Source organism: Mytilus galloprovincialis, chromosome 6 (genome assembly GCF_965363235.1).
Source record: "Mytilus galloprovincialis chromosome 6, xbMytGall1.hap1.1, whole genome shotgun sequence".
Taxonomy (NCBI): Eukaryota; Metazoa; Mollusca; class Bivalvia; order Mytilida; family Mytilidae; genus Mytilus; species Mytilus galloprovincialis.
Window position 1 is genome coordinate 21,194,012 of NC_134843.1, and position 21,124 is coordinate 21,215,135.

General features: G+C 33.0%; 1 pseudogene; it reads right to left on the reverse strand.

Annotated features, from left to right (window-relative positions):
- Window positions 1-4,703: 4,703 nt before the first annotated feature.
- Window positions 4,704-6,780, reverse strand: LOC143078536 (uncharacterized; annotated as a pseudogene).
- Window positions 6,781-21,124: the final 14,344 nt, after the last annotated feature.

The window sequence follows — 21,124 nt, forward strand, 5'->3', positions numbered from 1 at the left end:
CAATTCTTACCTTTCATACCTTAACTTTCATTGATAAAACATAATATTGACTCGTCCAGTGTCCAGTTTGAAGGTCATTTTAGTTACCGTACACATGCATGCACGTTCTTATTATCAATAGTCATGTATGAAAAGCATAAACAAGTTTGAAGGTAAACTAATTACAAGTTAATCCAATCAAATTGCGTACGAATTAATAACAATGACCAGTCCACATCATAAAAAATAATAGGGGTAAACTGGGTAGGGAGAAAATGTCAGATATTTTAAGTTCATTATTTTGCAATAACGAATAAAAATTTGTAACCAAAAGATTTGCTATAATTCCATAAACATGTCGTTCTGTATTGGTATAGTTTTTGGATCTTTTATTTGCGTATTTAAGGCTGTAGAAAGTTTGGGCTTCAAAAGTCAACATAATTATTGACTTTATACAGAAATTTCGCCTTTTTAAAACATTGAATGTTTCAAAAATAATACGCGACAACAAAGTAAAATCATTTTTTAAAACACTGCAAAAATAATCATACAGATTGATGCAGTGGTATTGTCATAAATTGCGTTGGAGTGAACAGTGGTACAGCAAACGTCGAATTCCCTCACACAATGTTATCACACACTATAAAATGTTTTGGCTTCATTTTGGGGTTAAACTTTAGGACTTGGGTATAAAATGGTTTAAATGATACAGTTTAAATCCCTACTTAGAGTAAGACATTTCCCCCACTTTATTTAACTTCTGTATTGTTGTACAACTAACTGCCATAATATTAGAATATCTATTGTGTATTTTGGTATGAAATAAATATGATTATTGAGGTATTATTTCTTTAAGACTTCTTTTCCTAGAATGCTGGCTTATACTTGCCCAAATCATTATCCGGTCAAGTATTAGCTTTGTCCTCCCAGAGAATTGTCCGTTATGTCGGTTGTTGTAGACACTTGTCCCCTAGTGTGACAAGGTGTCCAGGGCAGAACTGGTCTTCATTGTTTATGTAAAGAACCTGGGTTTATTTGGTATTTCGTGGCTGCGCTAGCATTAGGTAAAAAGGTATCCGGAAAACGTTACTTTTACTTGAATGTTAGATCAGTCCGTTCACACCACATTGATACTGTATCCACCTTCTGATCACATAATCGCATATCAGCATGACAAATCTATCATGTCTATAGTGATAAACATTATTCAGCTACCTAATATATTTATTTTTTATTTCATCTATTCAGGGCATACTAGGTCAATTTGACTTTGAATTTGTTTCTTTAATGCACAGTCCACATTTTACTTTAAATGATGACAATTTTATCTGTTGATTTATAACTTATGGATAAGAACTCAAATCTGAACATGTAAGATATATATAAATAACAAATAAAAAAAGAAGCACATACCCAAAACAAGAGCCTAATATTTAAACGTGTTACAATAATATGTTTATCCATCATCTGTCTCAAAATTTTAACACAAAAAATCCGTATTTTCATGCCAGCAAATTTATGGAACAGCACTGTTAATTTTATTACTACCACTGGGTCGATGCCTCTGCTGGTGGACTATTAGTCCCAGCGGGTATCACCAGCCCAGTAGCCAGTACTTCGGTACTGGCATGAAAATACGGATTTTTTGTGTTATTAAAATTTTATTACTATCACACAAAATGCGTAAAGCTCAAAACACTTTAACTTTTAAGCAAAGTATCAAGAAGTACCTAACACAACCCTGATAAGAAATGTTTGCTACAATGTATTTGTATATTTTTTATTTTCATTTGATTTTTTTGGTTTCATGTATACATCTTAAACAGCATTATATCTTATGTTAATGACATTGAAATACATGACTGTAAATTAACTATGTGTAAATATCTGTTTTGATTGTATTGTAATTTGTATGTGAGGGCCTCAGGGAAGATTAGTTCATTGTAACTAACTGAGTTTACCCTCTTTAAATAAAGAATTTATAATTATCATTATTATTATATATTAGCTAAATTGTGTCAGATATAGTGCGGTGACAGAAGTGTAAAAAAGTCGTCTAGATCGCGAGTTTAATCTCCCCAAATAACACACGGCTAAAAATGGTCTTAACTTAAAGACAAATATGTCTTCTTTAGTTTTTGCCCTCTCGTCAGAATTTCGTACGGTCACTTTTTTCTAAAAAGTTGTTTTAATGACTGGTAGTATATTGGAGAGTTTCAACCCCCCTTTTTCAAAATGCAAAAAATGGGTATGTTTGCTTACATTTAATTGAAATCGCTTTTCCTGAAGCTAGTTTTACATGTCAAAATATGCTATTCAGTATTTTATTTTCTTCTAATCTATCAAATTTGTGAAGTTCAGACTATTTAAAATTGAGGTAATTTTAATTGCATATTCAGACTCAAACTTTAGTTTCTTCTTCATAGTAGTAATAAAAATTATCCCATAATATTTTAAGCATATAGTATTTAATAAAACTAATAAGTGATAAAAAATTCGGAACCAAAATATGAAAAAAACCTTAAGAAATCAATGGAAAAAGAATGGAGTAAAAATCTTCAATTTCAACACGGAACTCAATCACTTGCCTTCCGTACCATTTTGTGTATTAGTCAATAATTTGCTCTCAAATGATATATGAAATTACTACCTTTTTCGCTATTATATACACATATTTTCAATTAAAGTGCACTGATATATGCCACATACTTTGTTTGTATATGTTTATATTCTATGTTTTTTCGTTATAAAACATCAAATATACTTTGTCAGAAAAGTCTTATTGTAAAATCAAAATAATTGACGGATAGTTTCAGTAAATATTCCGTGATATGTCAAGTCCTTTGCAAAAGAGGGACGAAAGATACCAAAGGGACAGTCAAACTCATAAATCTAAAACAAACTGACAACGCCATGGCTAAAAATGAAAAAAGACAAACAAACAACAGCACACACGACACAACATAGAAAACTAAAGAATAAACAACACGAACCCCACCAAAAAACTAGGAGTGATCTCAGGTGCTCCGGAAGGGTAAGCAGATCCTGCTCTACATGCGGCACCCGTCGTGTTGCTTATGTGATAACAAATCCGGTAAATGGTCTAATTCGGTAGGTCACATTCATGAAAGGGAAGGGGATTGTAGTTACGACGTAAGGAACATATCCGATATCATTTGTGAAACTGTTATTCCATAACGGTCAACCAACTCGTGATGGCGTCCGTAAAATTTACGAAGGGATGATTTCAACTTCACCATTTAGAACTTTTGGTTTAATAGCTTCCTTGTGAGCAGCAACCCTCTATCAAGAAAATCATGATAGGAAATGCAAGCACGGGAATATCGTATCAATTGGGAGATATATACCCCGTATGCAGGTGCTGCTGGAATGTTGCTACTTAGAAATGGAAAGTTCACAATTAGAAAGCTGAAATCATCTCTTTTGTCGTAAAGTTTTGTTTGCAACTTGCTCAAATAAGTCCAAAGAACAGACAAAAGTCGTTAAATTTTATGCAGTGAATAAAAAATATGCTAAAAAATCCTCGATTGAAATTTTAAGTCAATTTACCAGTTAAGGGAAGTCGACTTTTGTATCTGCATTGCATAAAAGATTGGATGAGGGGAACATCAAGATGTTTCATACGATAGCTGTTAATTTGAAGAACTCCGTGCAGGAAGTTTGACGACATACAATTATCTGACTGTTGGCAGGAATCAGAAGACGTTTAGTTGCGTTTATCCGTTTGAATGGAGGCTGCGCACAAAGTACTAATTCTTTGGCGTATAACGATCAACCATGATGTGAACAGTCATCTGAAGATTAATTTTGAAATGTCTGACATTGTAAAGTTCGACTACAGTAAAAGTTGTAAAATGCATTTTTTTGTACAAAAAACACTTCATTTTGTAATTAAAATTGTGGTTATATAAATCAATTTTTTTTTCAAACATTTTTGTTCGTTTCAATGCCAATGTTACCATAAACTATGTTTCAATAATATTATACACATATTTTATTATATTTCATCCAAAAAAAGAGGCTGATTTTTCAAGTTTTAAAAAATCAAGGTGTTGCAATACTTTTTTCCATGTGTATATATACTTAGCAATAACCTTTATCATGTTATACTTTCAAGAGTTATATAATGCATCTTTCCTAAGAAACAGGTCTAGTGAGGTGCAGGGACTTCCTTTACTAGTAAGGATGTAATGATGTTTACAAATTACCATATTTACATTTCAGCATTTTTTTGCATTTGATGTATTACATATTCTTGTAATATGATTTTTACTAATTTCTTTGATCTTTTGTCTGCTTTAAAATCTGATGTTTTGTAAAGGAGTGCATTAACTTCCCGATAACGTTATTGCACTGTCGTAGGATTATTCAACAATCTCCCATTAGAAAACCATTGGTTGGAGGAGCTAAAAAGCAGTGCATTAACTTCACTGAAAGTGCACAGTAAGGCTCCACCTCTTTTTACATGAACAAATTATTTATAACTTCTTTTTGTGTGTATTTTTTAAGTTGTTTTTTTTATTTGTCCCTCGTTTTTTTGTGTTCCCAAAGTTATTTTTGTTACATGATTTCCTTGGGAATTGTAAACTTCTTTTACTTGAAAGAAGAGAATAGTGTGTTTTTTAATCTAAGATTCGCACTAAAATTAAACTCTTGTGTAAAACCTCACATGGAATATCTCTGAAAGTAGCAAAAAATGAATAAAATGAAATTTTAATTACTAGTACTGTAATTTATACATTCAAGTGAAAATATATAAAAGCCCACCGTTATGCTTTACATTAAATGAAACAAATTCAAAGTAAGTCAGTTAATAACTCGGCAACATATTAATTCAATGAAAATTAATGTTACAATTTGAGAATGTAACGGCACCAGAATCATTCAAACGGCATGTATTTGTGATATCACCCAGACAGTGTTTCTTGTTCAAATTACTTTCAAACGGTTCGGCCACAGCAGTTTTGGTTTGAACGGATTCCTGTAAACTGTCATTCATATCACGATCGGACGGGGGGTTTAAGACATCCGATACTCGCTTTTGAATGTTACTGTTAGCGGTCTTGTATGTTCGAACGCCTTTCGTAGAGCGGTGCCCAGTCCTTTCCATAATCTGTTGCTCATCTATCCCTGCTTGATATAGCGCAGCAGCACATGTTCTTTTTCCCGAGTGGTTGGTAAAGTTGCCAACCAAGCCCCCCTTTTCACACATTTCACGCATTAAACCATTCAACTTGTTCACTCCTAACGCGGACTTTCCGTAGCGATGCTTATCTTGGACATCAGAAATAAGTGGTTTGCGATAAAATACGCCAGATATAATTGCCTTCAAGTATGTTTCATAGAAGTCAACTATGCATCTTGGTCCTGCAAAAGAAGAATTATAAACTTTTAAATGTATTTTCCTCCGCTAAACTTATGTTACATGTATAGAAACAGAAAGAAATAACAAGTGGTATTTATTAACAAGTTTAAAATTAATATAAAAACTAGAAAACTCAACTGATTAGTTAGAAAGGGTCCCACCGGCAAAATTTTAAATATTTTTTGGGAAACAGCTGAAGATTGAGAAAATGATATAGGCCAGTCAGCAACCCCGTCCTGTCTTGCTTGAGAGGTTCTTGAGATGAAGCGCCCACAATAACTAGCTTTTGATGGACGTACAGACAAACAAACGGACGGACGGAAGGACAAAGTGAAAATAAAAGACAACCACGTGCTTTTAATATGGGAGTCTTCAGATTTCTACAAGTTTATACGATTTAGCCTGAAACAAATTTGTCACGGCTTTGTCATTCTTTTTGTTTCAAAAATACATAAAACGTGATATGCTTATTGCCGTTTTAAAAACATGTTTTTTTTAAATAATTTATAGCTATACGTATACACTTACCTCTTGCATAGTGTTTGATATCTTTGTTATCCAGCCGTAAATCGCCTAAACCACCTTTGAACGTCTTGTAGTCCTATAACATATGACTTCGCATTCTTATTCAATTTTTAACGTTTTTAAACTGATATTTTCATTTTTTATTTTTTTTGAATGCGGGTGGCACATTGATAGTAAAATAAAATATCAGAACAGTAAACAGAAATAGTAAATAATGCCCCCGAGTTCATATGTTATAGGACTAAACGTCTTGATGTTTCGACCAATGAATCTTATAAATCTTCCAGTAGCATCTTGTCCAGTTTCGAACTGAGAATGGTCCAGATTTCTGTGCTCGTCCCGTCCCCTAAGTCCAAACAGTTTGCAGTTGTAAAAAAATACAGTATATTGCAAAGAAGTTGAATTTGTCGTACCGAACACACCATTAGCCCACAACTTTTCTTTGTCGTCATCGGATACGGGGTCTGCCCTGCGAACCTTTAGTGCCTAGTTCTTTCGATAATGAGTCTTTCATTTTAGCGTCCAAAACGCGTCTGAAATGAGCAAATCAGCCATCTTTCTGATCCAGAAAGTTTTTGTCGTGGACATTCATATCCCTACAATGTCTAAGGAGACCACACACAATGTAGTATAAAGATTTAGGTGGATACTCGTCTCCGTTTTGTTTCCTCGCCTTCATAACAAACCTTTCTAGCCAATAGTTCCGCGTTCATCATATGTAGCTCAATAATAGGATCCCCGTTCTGAGACCGGAAAGATCTCCATTGGTTAAATACACCCACTGCCCATTTCGTGTTCTTTTTTGTGTTAGCGTTCATTTTTTCTTTGACTAGATTTGATATTTCTTCATCGGTGACAACCGTAGTAAAACGGTCACTTGGAGCCTGCATTTCCTCGAAATTTAGTCCAAGGTCAAAAATGGCAGTTTGAAAAATATCAAAATCACTCTCTGCGACCAAATTTGTGTCATCAAAAGATTCTTTAGAAACGAAACTTTCAAACTTGTAAAATTCTCAACATTGCGGTCTCCTCCTTGGCACAAAGCATCATCCTCATAATCCTTCTCTATTTTCATCGCAATTCGCGATAGTGACATATCTTCCTCCATTTCCCCGCAAAACTGCGAAAGTGCTAAATTATCAACGTCCTCTTCGGAGATTTAAGAGAGGACAAAGTTTTCTTCATTGTCGCCTAAAAAATCAAGCATGGCCTCCGACATTTTAAGCTTCTAGACAGACAAGAGCTCGTGCAGAATTTTAGCGGGAATAACGTCATTTTGGCCACGCCTTAATAATTAACTATTTAATGTCTGTATAATATAGCATTTTCATTGGTCATATTACAAATCATATATAGCCATGCCTTACTCATTAAATTTTTTAATGCACTAAAACGCTACGCGTTTTCGATGCATTAAAAAACTTAATTCGTAAGAGCCGTGCTATATATATAACATGTACATTTTATGTACACAAAGAACAATAGAGTAAAATTCAATAAACATACATGGGTTTAATTCCAACCCTAGGTATAAATTTGGAACAAATAGAGCAGATTGCAATTGACATTATTATGTAATGTCTAAAATCCTGATTGATGGGGCCAAGTCCTCAACATATTTTTTCTATGTTATATACAGCAGCTCCTCTAAGGATTAGTAAGGGAATACTTTACATGTAGTCCAATGGCTATAAAGTCCTGTCTTTTTTGTCTCTGATATTTCCTTATTTATATTATCATTTCTATTATTCTCTTACATGTAGAAAGACAAAAGCTATTGATACTCTTATTTTCCTCCTTTGCCTGAAAACAATGGAATGTATTTATTGTTGATGTATGTAAAGTGACTTGTAATTTAACTGTCACTGGTAACAGGCACTTGGACTATGGTGATAAGTTTCTAAACTGTTATCTCATTGTCAATTATACCATATTTAAATGTCATTTTCCCCTTCATAACTTTTTAAGAAAAGAATTTATTGATAATATAATAATAAATTGTAAAAAAATTGAAAAGGTAAGCACAAGTGCAAAATTTAATTGGCTTTTTATTCAAGAAAATCTAGAGGTATTGAAAAGTTTTGCAATTTAAAATAAATGTTTTAAACTCAGAAACCTATTAATAAAGTACAGATATTGTTTTAATTAAGACTTTGAGAATATTTGCCTGTTAATAGAAGATATAATTGTTATGCCCTTTTTTCTAATATATGTGTGCCTCTGATCTGGCTCTGGTTTAAAATCTAAGAATGGAGTTGGTTATATTCATATTTATCTCATTTATAACATTACTTTGCTCTTCATGGCCTTTTTAATTGGAATAAAATATCTTATCTTATACTACATCTCTTTATTTTAGTACTATTTTAGGTTAATTTTTAAAAGCATTTAAAGTAAGTGAGATGTTGAAAAGCTTATATATAGTATATGATTGTAAATCCAGATAATATCATGAGTTTTTTTTTTATATAAAAGTAAATAAAGTGATTAAATTGATTATCTCAATTAAAATAACTGACATTCTGATTTGATAGTATGAGATTATTTCTGATATCAGAATAATAAATATCTTATTGTTGTCCTTTTTACAAAAAAAAACATGAACATACTTTATTTAAGTCAGTTTTGTTTTTGTCTGAGACTACTATAACATGGGAAGTGACCAATCTGTATGTTATACATTGTAGTAGTCTCAGGTTTTTGTTTTTGTAGTTCAATTGACTATGCATTTTAGAGCAGGTAAATATGAATTTGGATTAAATTTGAAGTTGATTCAGTACATTTTATGACATAATACCACTATTGTATTTCAACAAAGAATTTTCAAACTTTATTTACTGGTCAGCTTAGCTTCTTATTATGCAATCAATAATTTAATTGAAAGGACTCAACAGTTGGTTGCAGGACTTTTGAATTCAAATATAAGAAGAAGAAAAATAAAGCAAAATTTGAAATAATACATATAATAGAAATTATGAGAACTGCATGATATCAGATTGCAATACAGCTTTTGTTTAGTTATCTTTGTGTTGATTATTATATATGTTTTAAATCCCTTTCTGGTTCTTTGGATGTTCAGATATTTTTCTCTTGATTAAGGCAAGCAACATAACTTGTACATCTTATAAAGGTTCTTATCTCAGGGTGAAACATGACAATTTTAAACATGGGTGGTGGTATTCTCAACCAGGGATAAAAAGGAGAGTTAACTATATGATCCCATTCAAATGCATTAATCTTCCATAAAAAGGGAGGTTCCAATCACCAGAGCCTCTGGGATCCACCACTGTATCTTAAAGCAGGTACAATGACTACAATAAAACAAAAATTGTACATGTACTTCTGTCCACTGCACATTCATTTTATTTTATTCAAAAGTAATGTTCACAATTTTAAAGACTATATTTCCTTAATTTGTTTCCATATTCAGTTTGTTTTCGTGTAATGAAAAGTTCAATTCTATTGTAACACAGGTTCTGCTGACAACTGATAAATCCCTCTTGTATACTTCTATCTACCAAAAGTGTGTTTGAGAATATACAATAATTAAGTCCAACCCTTATGAAATTTAAAATGTTGCTGCAGCATTGCCGCAGCGTTGCGGCTTTAAAGCTGCAACCTAATCAGGTTGCCAGAGGATTGTTGCCGGAGTAGTGCCGGATGATGCTGCTAGCGGCATTGTTCTGGCATCATTGCGACACTAATTCCTTTCAAAATTAATGAGCACCACAATATAGCCAGAAAATTTGATGATGTCATTTCCTGCGTTTTTAGCTATTCCCTGTACTAGTGTGTTAGAAATCCACCATGTTGCTTGTGATTATAATTGTATTGAAGAATTTGGTGTTCTAGCTGGGTTTTTTTGGAAGATTTGAAGACTTGTAAGTAAACTCATATCAAGTAATTGCATGTATAGAAAAGATCAATCTTGCATTGTGTATTTCAATAACATGGCCTCATCTGAGTTCACTATACATGTATCGGTGAAGTTTGTGTTGGTTTTTTTTTTGCAGCAATTTAATTGCATACTTGTAGTTTGGCAAATAACACAATATTATTTGCTAAACTTAGGGCACATTAAAACTTTTCATTATTTTTTATGCAGATACCGCTGACATTTATTTTATGTGACTGTGCATACAAATTTATAATGCATGAATGCATGTCATATGTGCATTGACAACTTGTTTTTGCCGGCACAATACATTTTATACAAAGCACGGCCTATTCGCATGTTTTGTCACTAAAATGATGCAAGAATATAGCCGTATTAGCGCCGCAACAGCGCCACAGTCATAATGCCAAAAACTAATTTGCATACGAAATACGCTATAGCCGCATCAGTGCCGCAACATGATGCCAGAATATTGCCGCAACGGTGCCAGAATATAGCCGCAATTATGGTGCCAGAAAACTAATTTGCATACGAAATATGCTATCGCTGCATCGAAGCCGCAACAGTTTGCAGCAACAAAGCCGCAGCATATCCATACTGCTGCCGCAACTATGTGCCAGAGGGCTTATATTTCCATAAGGGAAGTTCAGAGAAAAGTCAGTTAAATAAGTTTTCTTCTTTGGAAGTCTTTTCAATAACCTGTAAGTACTTGAAAGAAATGTCATATTCAACCTTTCCATGACTATGTTAATGTTACAACAGTAGAGGAACATGGAATATGAAAAGTTATTCAAGAAATCGTCGAAATATATCTGCAATCATTAATTTTACCCGAATTTAATGTTGTGAACTTGCAATATCCTACGATGCGCGTACCGAGTTATCTCCCTTTGATTTTCGCTTCGCAACGAATAAGCTGACACAATTGCGTATCCGGGGTTTTTGTAATCTGATAGAGTAGGATAAGAACCAAACAATGATTTTACTTCATATTTTATACCCCTCAACACGTTACCAAACCTATTTAAGGAATTATTAAGGATTTTCCGTGGACCTACGCAAATTTTCAGAAAAAAAATTTGACTTCACTCGTGAATTTATAACATTTTAACAACCATTTTTAATAATAATTATATAAAATAAGGAAGCTAATTCAATCAAGAATTGAACACTTTGGTTTTTATTAATGTACGAGTACAAATAAGACGATACGAGTCCAAAAACCACGAGGCATGCACGTTTACCAAAATATCGTAAACTCTGACCTTAGACACAGTGTATATGTTTGTCACAAACTGTAAAGTTTATACGACAATAAAATATTGGATTTGATATGATTTGATAACTGTTACATCAGTCAAAGAAATTTCACCCTTCATATTTTTGAAGGTGTATATTTATCCAACAAAACCAGAAGATTCCGAAAGGCCTTTAAAACAGAAAGTAGAATTGAGTGTTTTCAAATCTTGGACACAAGGTTCTTTTCTTTAATCAGATTGACATGTATATACCTTAAGTATTGAAATAGCATGAACGGGAGTAACACTTCTGATCATGTGTATAAACTGGATATACAATTGCAATGGACAGAATATTTTATTATGTACCAGTGTGGTACAATATGGCAAATTACAGGATGATGGTATTTTCTTTTTTCTTTTATTTTTGGATAAAAAAGACAATCCAAGATATACAAAAGAAGGATTCGATGTAAACGTTAGATTTGTAAATTGATTTTAATTCTTAGATCATTATGAAAAAGAGAAGACTTCATTAGTTAGTAAATTGTTTGTGATCCTTTTTTTGTCATTGTTCAAATAAAATAGATTTGGAATACAGAACTTAATATAAATTCTTTAATTCTGTTCTGTTAGAAACTATGCAAGTGCAGATATTGTTTTTGGATAACATATTATCTGTATAATATAATATTTATTTCATGTACACATAGCATTTAAAACCATATAAAACTGGTAACAGTGACCATGTAATCTGTCCGATTAGGTTTAAATGGTATATTCTGTCCGTAAATTCCAGTAAAAGAATTATTAACCTAAAGACTGACCCTCAGATTATATTGAATTGAGAAGGTTAAGACTTTTCTGTTTTTGGTTGTCTTGATTTCTATTTTTCTCAAGCTTTACATTTTTGACTTTCAAAACTTTTGGTAAGAAGTGTACCTGATGAACTGTGTTTTGAGCTAGAAAATCGTTTATATAGAAACAAGGAGCTGTGATATGATTGCCAATTAGACACCTATTAATAGTCCAATTGACGTGGATGTAAGAATTTATAAGTCACCGAACGACCCTCAACGAGGAGCAAGATCCATATTAAAGACCCGTGCATGACAATACAAATTATAAATTTCGTGCGTCGGAAGGTCTTTTCTGATTTATCGATACAAAATGTAACAATTCATTTAAGCAAAGGTCTTTTTTTATGATACAATAGTAAAGATAAAATTTATGACAGACAACAACCATAGGCAACAATTGAGAAACGTGTTTTATTACTTGTGAAAGAGGGACGAAAGATACCAAAGGGACAGTTAAACTCATAAATCTAAAACAAACTGACAACGCCATGGCTAAAAATGAAAAAGACAAACAAACAACAGCACACACGACACAACATAGAAAACTAAAGAATAAACAACACGAACCCCACCAAAAAACTAGGGGTGATCTCAGGTGCTCCAGAAGGGTAAGCAGATCCTGTTCCACCTGTGGCACCCGTCGTGTTGCTTATATTATAACAAATCCGGTAAATAGTCTAATTCGGTATGTCACATTCATGAAAGGGAAGGGGATTGATTGATTGATTGTTGGTTGCTTAACGTCCAATGGCAAATAGTTCATGCATATTCAGGACGAAAACAAGTTCACAATAAATATAATAGGTAGGTTGTTGTAATAGAGACCATCTAGGATGATGGTCGGGGAAATTTGGACTGCCACTGGAAAATGAGGGTATATTGGATAGGGACAGAAATTTTGCCTTGCAACAGGCCCCCTACGGACCCCTCAAAGAGTTGTTGCAAGGGTTCTTAACGTGCAAAGATCGTGGCACACTCTTTACACGAGGCATCGGATTTAACGTCCCCCTTCAGACCGAACGTGACTGCGAACTTGATACATCCCGCACAGCCAAACGGACGCCCCACTTCAGCAAGCGTTTTACTACCGGTCGGGAGAAGACCAAGTGACCATATTTCTATACCCCAGTCACCCTTTAGGTGACCCATCATATTTCTATACCCCAGTCACCCTTGGGGTGACCCATCAAGAATGTGCCTAGATAAAACATTTTTGTGATTGTTAAAACCTCCCCAAATATGTGACAGTACTGGAATATCACAATTTAACTTTTAAAAAACAAACTATAAAAACATTTGGAAATAGCTTAACCCATCAGATTGACACGAAGTGTAAATAGACCTTTCAGAATAAGGTTATTTTAGATATCAACGAATTTTACATGTATCGTATCTATGTTCTCTACCGGTAATAAGTTTAATACTGTGATAAGTTTTATTAATAAAGTTAAGTGCATGATTTTTTTACATAAAGGTTGTAATAAATGTAAGAAGATGCACACCAAATGAATAATCGGGTGGCGGCTAACTTGATGTGCGTATAAGCATTGGTAATTTAAATAGCTTACCGCCCAGTTCTTTATTACAGTTAGAGTACAACAAAGTAAGTGGTAGACCCAGAGGCATAGAGGGAAATCGGAACTGAGGTTTGAAAAAGAGGAAATGCTATTTAGGGTCAAAACTATTGATTTGCAACTGGTCAACTACAGACCTTGTAGGATATTCACACCGTACTCTACTTCCTGGTTCTCCTCCGTGATGTCATCATATTTATACATCATAAAAAATCATTCCTCGTAATTGTGGCACACTATTTGTGCATCACACACATAAGAATCTTACAACCAAGTATGATAACCTGATACATAAGCTTGTTATTGTTACAACAAATAATACAGGAAACTAATCCAACAACTCTTAATTAGGACACCTGTGTATGTCTTCCACTGTATCAACTAATATGTTAAAGTAATTATAATGATTTGTAGTTTTGAATTTTAAAAAGTATATGACAATCACCATTCATAAATCGTTTGAAAAAAAATTACAATGTTAGTTTCCTAATTCGGTGCTTTTCGTCCGGAATTTGCATTTTGTCCGATTTTTTGTTTTTCGTCCGATACTTTTGCTTTTAGTCCGTTGCTTTCGGTCCGTTTTTCTGTCCCATAATTTTGTTTTTCGTCAAACACATTTGATTTGTCTCCGTTGATTTGGTTCGATTTGCCGTTTGTCCAATTCAAAATGTGCAAATTTTTATTATGGCCTTTTAAACCTTCGGGATATTTACTGACGATCCTGCTTGGCTCCACCTTCTTACTTGACGTCAGGCAAATTGAATTGGTCGGGGTTAATCTTTTTCATTATATATTTTCTATTCTTCACATCAAGCACGTGTAAAAAAATATGTGATCATTATCATAAAACATCTCTGTTTTACAGGTGAAACGCCGAACTAAAAATGATTCCCATATACACTAATTGTTATGACCAATTTTTCTTGCCTTAGAATTTTCATCATTCGTTATCTCGGTTTCCCAATCCGTTATATCGGTTTGCTGATCCGTGATCTCGAAATATAAATCCGTTATCTCGATTTAAAATTCTGTTATCTTGGATCACTAATCCGTTTTTTATTTTTAGAATAATACTTTATCATACTTAAAATTCACATTTTGCATACCTGTAATATGAAATTTGAATTAAATAAGCTATTTATATATTTATTTTCAGTAGTTTACTCAACATGATTTAATATTTATTTAAAATGTTTCATTTGGTTCCTTCAGGGGACAATTTTGAAGCAAGTTAAATAATAGAATAATAAATGATAAAATCGAATACGCCTTAAAGCTAAACAAATATACAAGGCGCGGCAGGAGGGGATGTCATCCTTGATAAACGCTGAACCCTGAATTCACAAAAAAATTAAAGCATTCGATGCCGAAAAATTAATTAGTAATGCTCGAGTCTCGATAAGTTTAAATGCCGCAAAAAAAAGGACCAATCTTGATGCCCCCCAAAAAGGTCAGTCCGCCCCTTTTTATTATCATTTTTTAAAAAATAACACTGTGCACCTGGAACTGATTGGGAAACCGAGATAACCGAGAAGTAATTCGAGATAACGGATTGTAAAACCGAAATAACGGACTATAAAACCGAGATCACGATTAAAAAACCGAGATAAACTGAGATAGTGGCTAAGTTATCCGAGATAACGCATTGGTGAACCAAGATCACGGATTATCAATTAGGGATTACGGATTAGGAAACCGAGAGCACGGTTAATTTTATTTTTAATGTGTCCTTTTATGGCTTCCTTACATTAGTTATTTGTTTTTTAAATTATTATCAAATTTCATAAGATAAAGATCAAGATAAAGATATTTTATTTCCTAATCATAGGGCTCATAACAAGCATGGAACATGTGGTGCGTATTACCCTATATGTCCAGTGCTCTTCAATTTTGTACTTGTTTGGCTTTATAAATATTTTAATTTGAGCGTTCCTGATGAGTCTTATGTAGACGAAACGCGCGTCTGGCGTTCTAAACTATAATCCTGGTACCTTTGATAACTATTTACACCACTGGGTCGATGCCACTGCTGGTGGACGTTTCGTCCCCGAGGTATCCCCAGCCCAGTAGTCAACACTTTGGTGTTGACATGAATATCAATAATGTGGTCATTTTTTTTTTTATTAATTTTCTGTATATAAAACTTTGAACTATTTGAAAAACTAAGGATTTTCTTTTCCTAGGCATAGATTACCTTAGCCATATTTGGCACAACTTTTTGGAATTTTGAATCCTCAATGCTCTTCAACTTTGTACTTGTAGACGAAACGCGAGTCTGGCGTACTAAATTATAATCCTGGTACCTTTGATAACTAATTAATCCTTACAAAGTATTGCCGACTTGACTTATCAATGCAAAATAAGGTAAGCCATTGGACAATACTCATTTTTCTATTTTTGACATTAGTTTAAGTATGCACCGTTACGTTAGCACATAATGATAAACCCTAGACTCATAGGGCAGTGAACGTACCAACTATACATCCAACTGCAATTCCTAGTTATTGCCGATTGGTCGTATTGAAGACTTCTACAAGTGTGATGTGCTACAAGGGGGAAAGGTATGCATTGCTTTTAATATGCATCTTGGATTTGAGAGACCTTTGACTCGTACAGAATTTAAATATAAGAAATAGAAAAATGAGAATGTGAATTTAAATAAAGCATTACAGTAGTTAAGTATGATCTATTTTTACTTATGGAAAACCACAGTTTCGAGGGTTTCTTATCGTCGAGTTACAAGTTGCGAGTTAGGAGAGGCGAGTTTCGAGTTACGAAAGTCGAGTTGCGAGTTACGAAAGTATAATAATAATAATAATATCTTTATTTAGAGAGAGTAACTCATTTGGATTACACCAATTTTCAATAAGGCTCTCTTAATACAATAATAATTACATTAAAAATAAACAATGCATCAATAATAATGACAAATAAAGATTATATACAATTTAAAATACAATAAACAAATATGATATGGCATTACAGTACAAATATGATGGTAATGTTAAAAGTACATAGATTTGTATTCATGTTTAAATTCTGATACTGTATTTGATTTTTGATTGAATTAGGAAGAGCATTCCACACTTTTGGTCCAGTGTACGAGAAACTAGACTTATACAACTCTGTATTTGGTTTTGGAATTATAAAATTATCTGAGGATGAAAATCTCGTATTATATTTTTCGTTTGCAGAAGCTGATACAATAAGACTGGACATATATTCTGGAGCTAAGCCATGTTTTGCCTTATACATTAGTAATGATTTGTGATACAGTATTCTTTGTGTGATTGGCACAATGTTACATTCGTGAAATAATTCTCTTGAAGGTTTGGTGTAATCATGTTCGTCTAAAATTATTCTTGCTGCCTTTTTTTGCAGTTTTAGTAAACTATCTAGTCGAAAGTTATTACAGTTTCCCCATATTGAACAACAATAATCTAAGTGAGGTAAAACGTAAGCGTTTTAGTACATTTGTCTAGCTTTGTGATTTAAATATTTCTTTATCCTTTTTAGTAAAGCTAAAGAGAGTTAACTTTTTTGATTATATAATCGATATGAGAGGACCAAGATAGATATGCATCAATAAAAACACCTAGAACCTTTTCACATGTAATTTCTATAATTTGTTGTCAATTTAAAGCAATATTAACGTTTTCATTTGATGTAACGGAAAGCTTTTGTTTAGATCCAATGCATATAGGTTTCGTTTTAGATAAATTTACAGCCATTTTATTGTCATCACACCAGCAAAAATATCTTGTAAACCGTATTAAGTTTTTGACTGATGCAACTTTTGTTTTGTTAAATGACTGATATGGTTCTATCATCAGCAAATCAATCGGTGTTATGATTAGGATTAGACAAAGGAACATCATTAATAAAAATTAAAATCAACACTGGTCCTAATACGGATCCTTGAGGTACACCCGTTTTTTGTTTTTGTACGTCTGATAATGTATTTGAAATAGATACTTTCTGATATCTGTCAGCCAAATATAAGTAAACCAGCGTAATGAGGTATAAGCAAATTTGTATTTGTTTAATTTTTTGAATAAGCAGTTCATGATTGAGAAAAGCAAAGGCTTTTGCTAGATCTAGAAATACTGCTCCAACAAGATCGCCATCATCATTGGCTTTAAACCACTATTAAAGCTGTTAACGCAGTTTGACAAGAATGGTTTGCACGAAAGCCCGACTGCATTCTATACTATAACTTGCATTTATTAAGATATTTTACTAAGTGTGTTTTCACATGTTTTTCAAGGATTTTAGAAATGAGTGGTAAAATTACAATTGGTTTGTAATTAAAAACATCTTGTTTTGAGCCTTTGTCATGTTTGTTCTTATAAACTGGTATGACTTTTGCCAGTTTAAATGAGGATGGAAAAATACATGTTTTGATACTTAAATTAAAAATATGACAAAGTGGTAGTGAAATAGCATGAGAAGACATCTTTAAAAATTTTGCACTTATAGTATCAAGGCCTGTTGCTTTTGATTTATCTTGTGCTTTTAGTTGTAAACACACAAAATCATAACTCATAAGTGGTAAAGAAAAATACACGTCATCTGGTACATGACCCGATATAAAATCATCAAGTTTGTTAAAACAACTAGAATTGTTGATGTTTTGATCTATATTAAGGTTATCTGTGATATTTGTGAAATAAGCATTAAAAACATCAGCAATGCCTTTTGGTTCTAAAATTTCCTTTTTGTTACAATCACTTAATCCTGGTACCTTTGATAACTATTTACACCACTGGGTCGATGCCACTGCTGGTGGACGTTTCGTCCCCGATGGTATCACCAGCCCAGGAGTCAACACTTCGGTGTTGACATGAATATCAATAATGTGGTCATTTTTATAAATTTCCCGTTTACAAAAGTTTGAATTTTTCGAGAAAAAAAACTAAGGATTGTCTTATCCCAGGCATAGATTACCTTAGCCGTATTTGGCACAACTTTTTGGAATTGTGGATTCTCAATGCTCTTCAACTTTGTACTTGTTTGGCTTTATAAATATTTGGATATGAGCGTCACTGATGAGTCTTATGTAGACGAAACGCGCGTCTGGCGTACTAAATTATAATCCTGGTACCTTTGATAACTATTATGATTTTTGTACTGGCATGACTGTCGGTACCGCTGACAGTATGTAGGTGCTTCCATAATTTACTGCTGTTGCCCTTTTTTGTTCTATGAAATTGGTATAATAATTTTGTTTAGAGTTTTCGATGAGATATTTGACTTTCTCCAGAGTCTATAATTATACATATCTTTTTTCTTATGATAAAAATCACTTTTTCTCATGCTATCTAGAATTTCGTCATTCATCAACTCATTTTGATACAAACGTTTTACTCTTTTTTAATGAGTGGAGCATACTGATTTAATACTGTAATAAAAATATTTAAAAAAGACAACAGTGCTTCTTCGGGGTCATAGATTTCTAATACACAATTAAATGAAGACTGTGATATGTGATTGATAAAATCATTTTCATTAAGATGTTAAGTATATCTGAACGTAATATATTCATGAATTTTCTTTTTCGATTTTAACCCTCTTTTGTGAGAAATGCATACTGGATAATGGTCACTGATACAATACTTCGGAATAGATATAAAATGAATATTATCTGGTTCATTGCTATAAATATGGTCTACCAAAGTGGAAGATGTTTGTGTGACTCGAGTAGGAACTGAGACTATTTGAGACAAATTAAAAAAAGGTTTTTCAAATGTGACCATTTAGCTGGAATCTTTCTCTACGCCAAATTAATATTAAAGTCACCAGGGCCAGGTCAGATTTAAAAAAAGAACTGTCAAAGTATTACACCACTAATGACTAAAAGCAGCAGAAAACGATTTAAACTAAACTAGCAGAAAACGAACATGACAGAGCAGAAGCACTGAATGAACAATTCAATTTATATAATTACATTAAGTAATATAAGAAGACATCAACAAAATATTTATCACTAAAAAAAAAAACGTTCAATTTAAAATGAAAAGACATAATAAATTAAGTAGGGCGAGAGAAAAAAAATAGGATGTGGACTCAATACATCAAAAGTATGAAGGCCAAGAAAAAATAAGACATTGAATGTATAAAAAATATATAATGGTTTACATATGTATCAGCTAAATATTTTATCAGTATTCGCTAATTTTTACTATAATCATCAATACCAGCTGAATACCAGATGACAACAGCAGACGTTTGTACATTAGCGCTATGCTATTCTCTCTGAGATGCCTTAACATATAGTATGCTCCAGTTCTTGTATTATTTTTAATTTTAGTTTCTTGTGTACAATTTGGAGTTTAGTATGGCGTTCATTTATAATTTATCACTGAACTAGTATATATTTGTTTAGGGGCCAGCTGAAGGACGCCTCCGGGTGCGGGAATTTCTCGCTACTTTGAAGACCTGTTGGTGACCTTCTGCTGTTGTCTTTTCTATGATCGGGTTGTTGTCTCTTTGACACATTCCCCATTTCCATTCTGAATTTTATAATGGGTAACGGGCTGGATTATTATCATATCATCAATGCTTTTCGTTAACATCGCAGTGCTGTCATCACCTTTTGTTTATATGTTGTGTTTAGTGTAATATATTTATTAATTGTTTGTCTGTTTGTCTATTTGGTTTTTTTCAGTGTTTTGGTCTTTTTTTTTTTACGTGTTTTCAGTCATAGCGTTGTCAGTTTATTTTCGACTTGTGAGTTTGAATGTCCTTATAATAACTTTCGCCTAACTGTTAATATTTCAAATAATAGTAAAACATGATACTGAATTAGTGACACTATTTTCCATTGTAAAAATGAAAAAAATCACGGCTACTTGAGACTGGGACTGATTTTTTCAGAGAAGAATTTAGCGGTATGATATTCAAAGCAGACTGAGTGTGAACATTCTAATTTTGAAAGATCTAGGACATGGCTACGAATATCTTGGTAAGAGACTTTACAAATCGTATATCCATGTAGGCTACTAATTTTCCGCCACTTGTTTCACATCAATTCGTATTTATTAGTTTTAAATTCTAGGAGATACATATTTGAATATGATATTGATCAATGTCCATCTGCTTATATCATATGTAGATTTATTTTTGTGCTGTTGGGTTTCTATCTTATTGACATTTATTCACCTTTTTTGAATACGAAAAGTAGAACAGAATTCTGAATCGCATAAACGACGTATGTATGATCTAGCCTGGGCTCTTGTAATGTATTTCAAAATCATAGTCTCATCATGATGTGTCCTGCTATTTATTTCAATACCTTATGCTCCAAAATCTTTTATTTTAAATTTATTCCTCTGTTTTTCTTTCTTGAAAACATGCCTATATAGATGAGTTTACCAAGAAGAAAAGATGTCAATTCTTTCAGTTTCCCTTTTCCGTTTCCGTTCCGTATTCCGTTCTGTTTTCCGTTTCCGCCGTTTAGTAACACCGAGTTTGTCGTCGTTAGTTCAAACGATGCATTTCTTTCTAACTTTAACATTACATTAAATCAATTATCTAAACGTGTTCTTGCTTGTCAAAACTCAAAACATTGTCTAAAATTACTCAACATTTCTATCCCCTCTAACCAAACGAGGCATTTGTTTCTGCTACTGTTACGTTTAACAAACTATAACAAACGGCACACAACG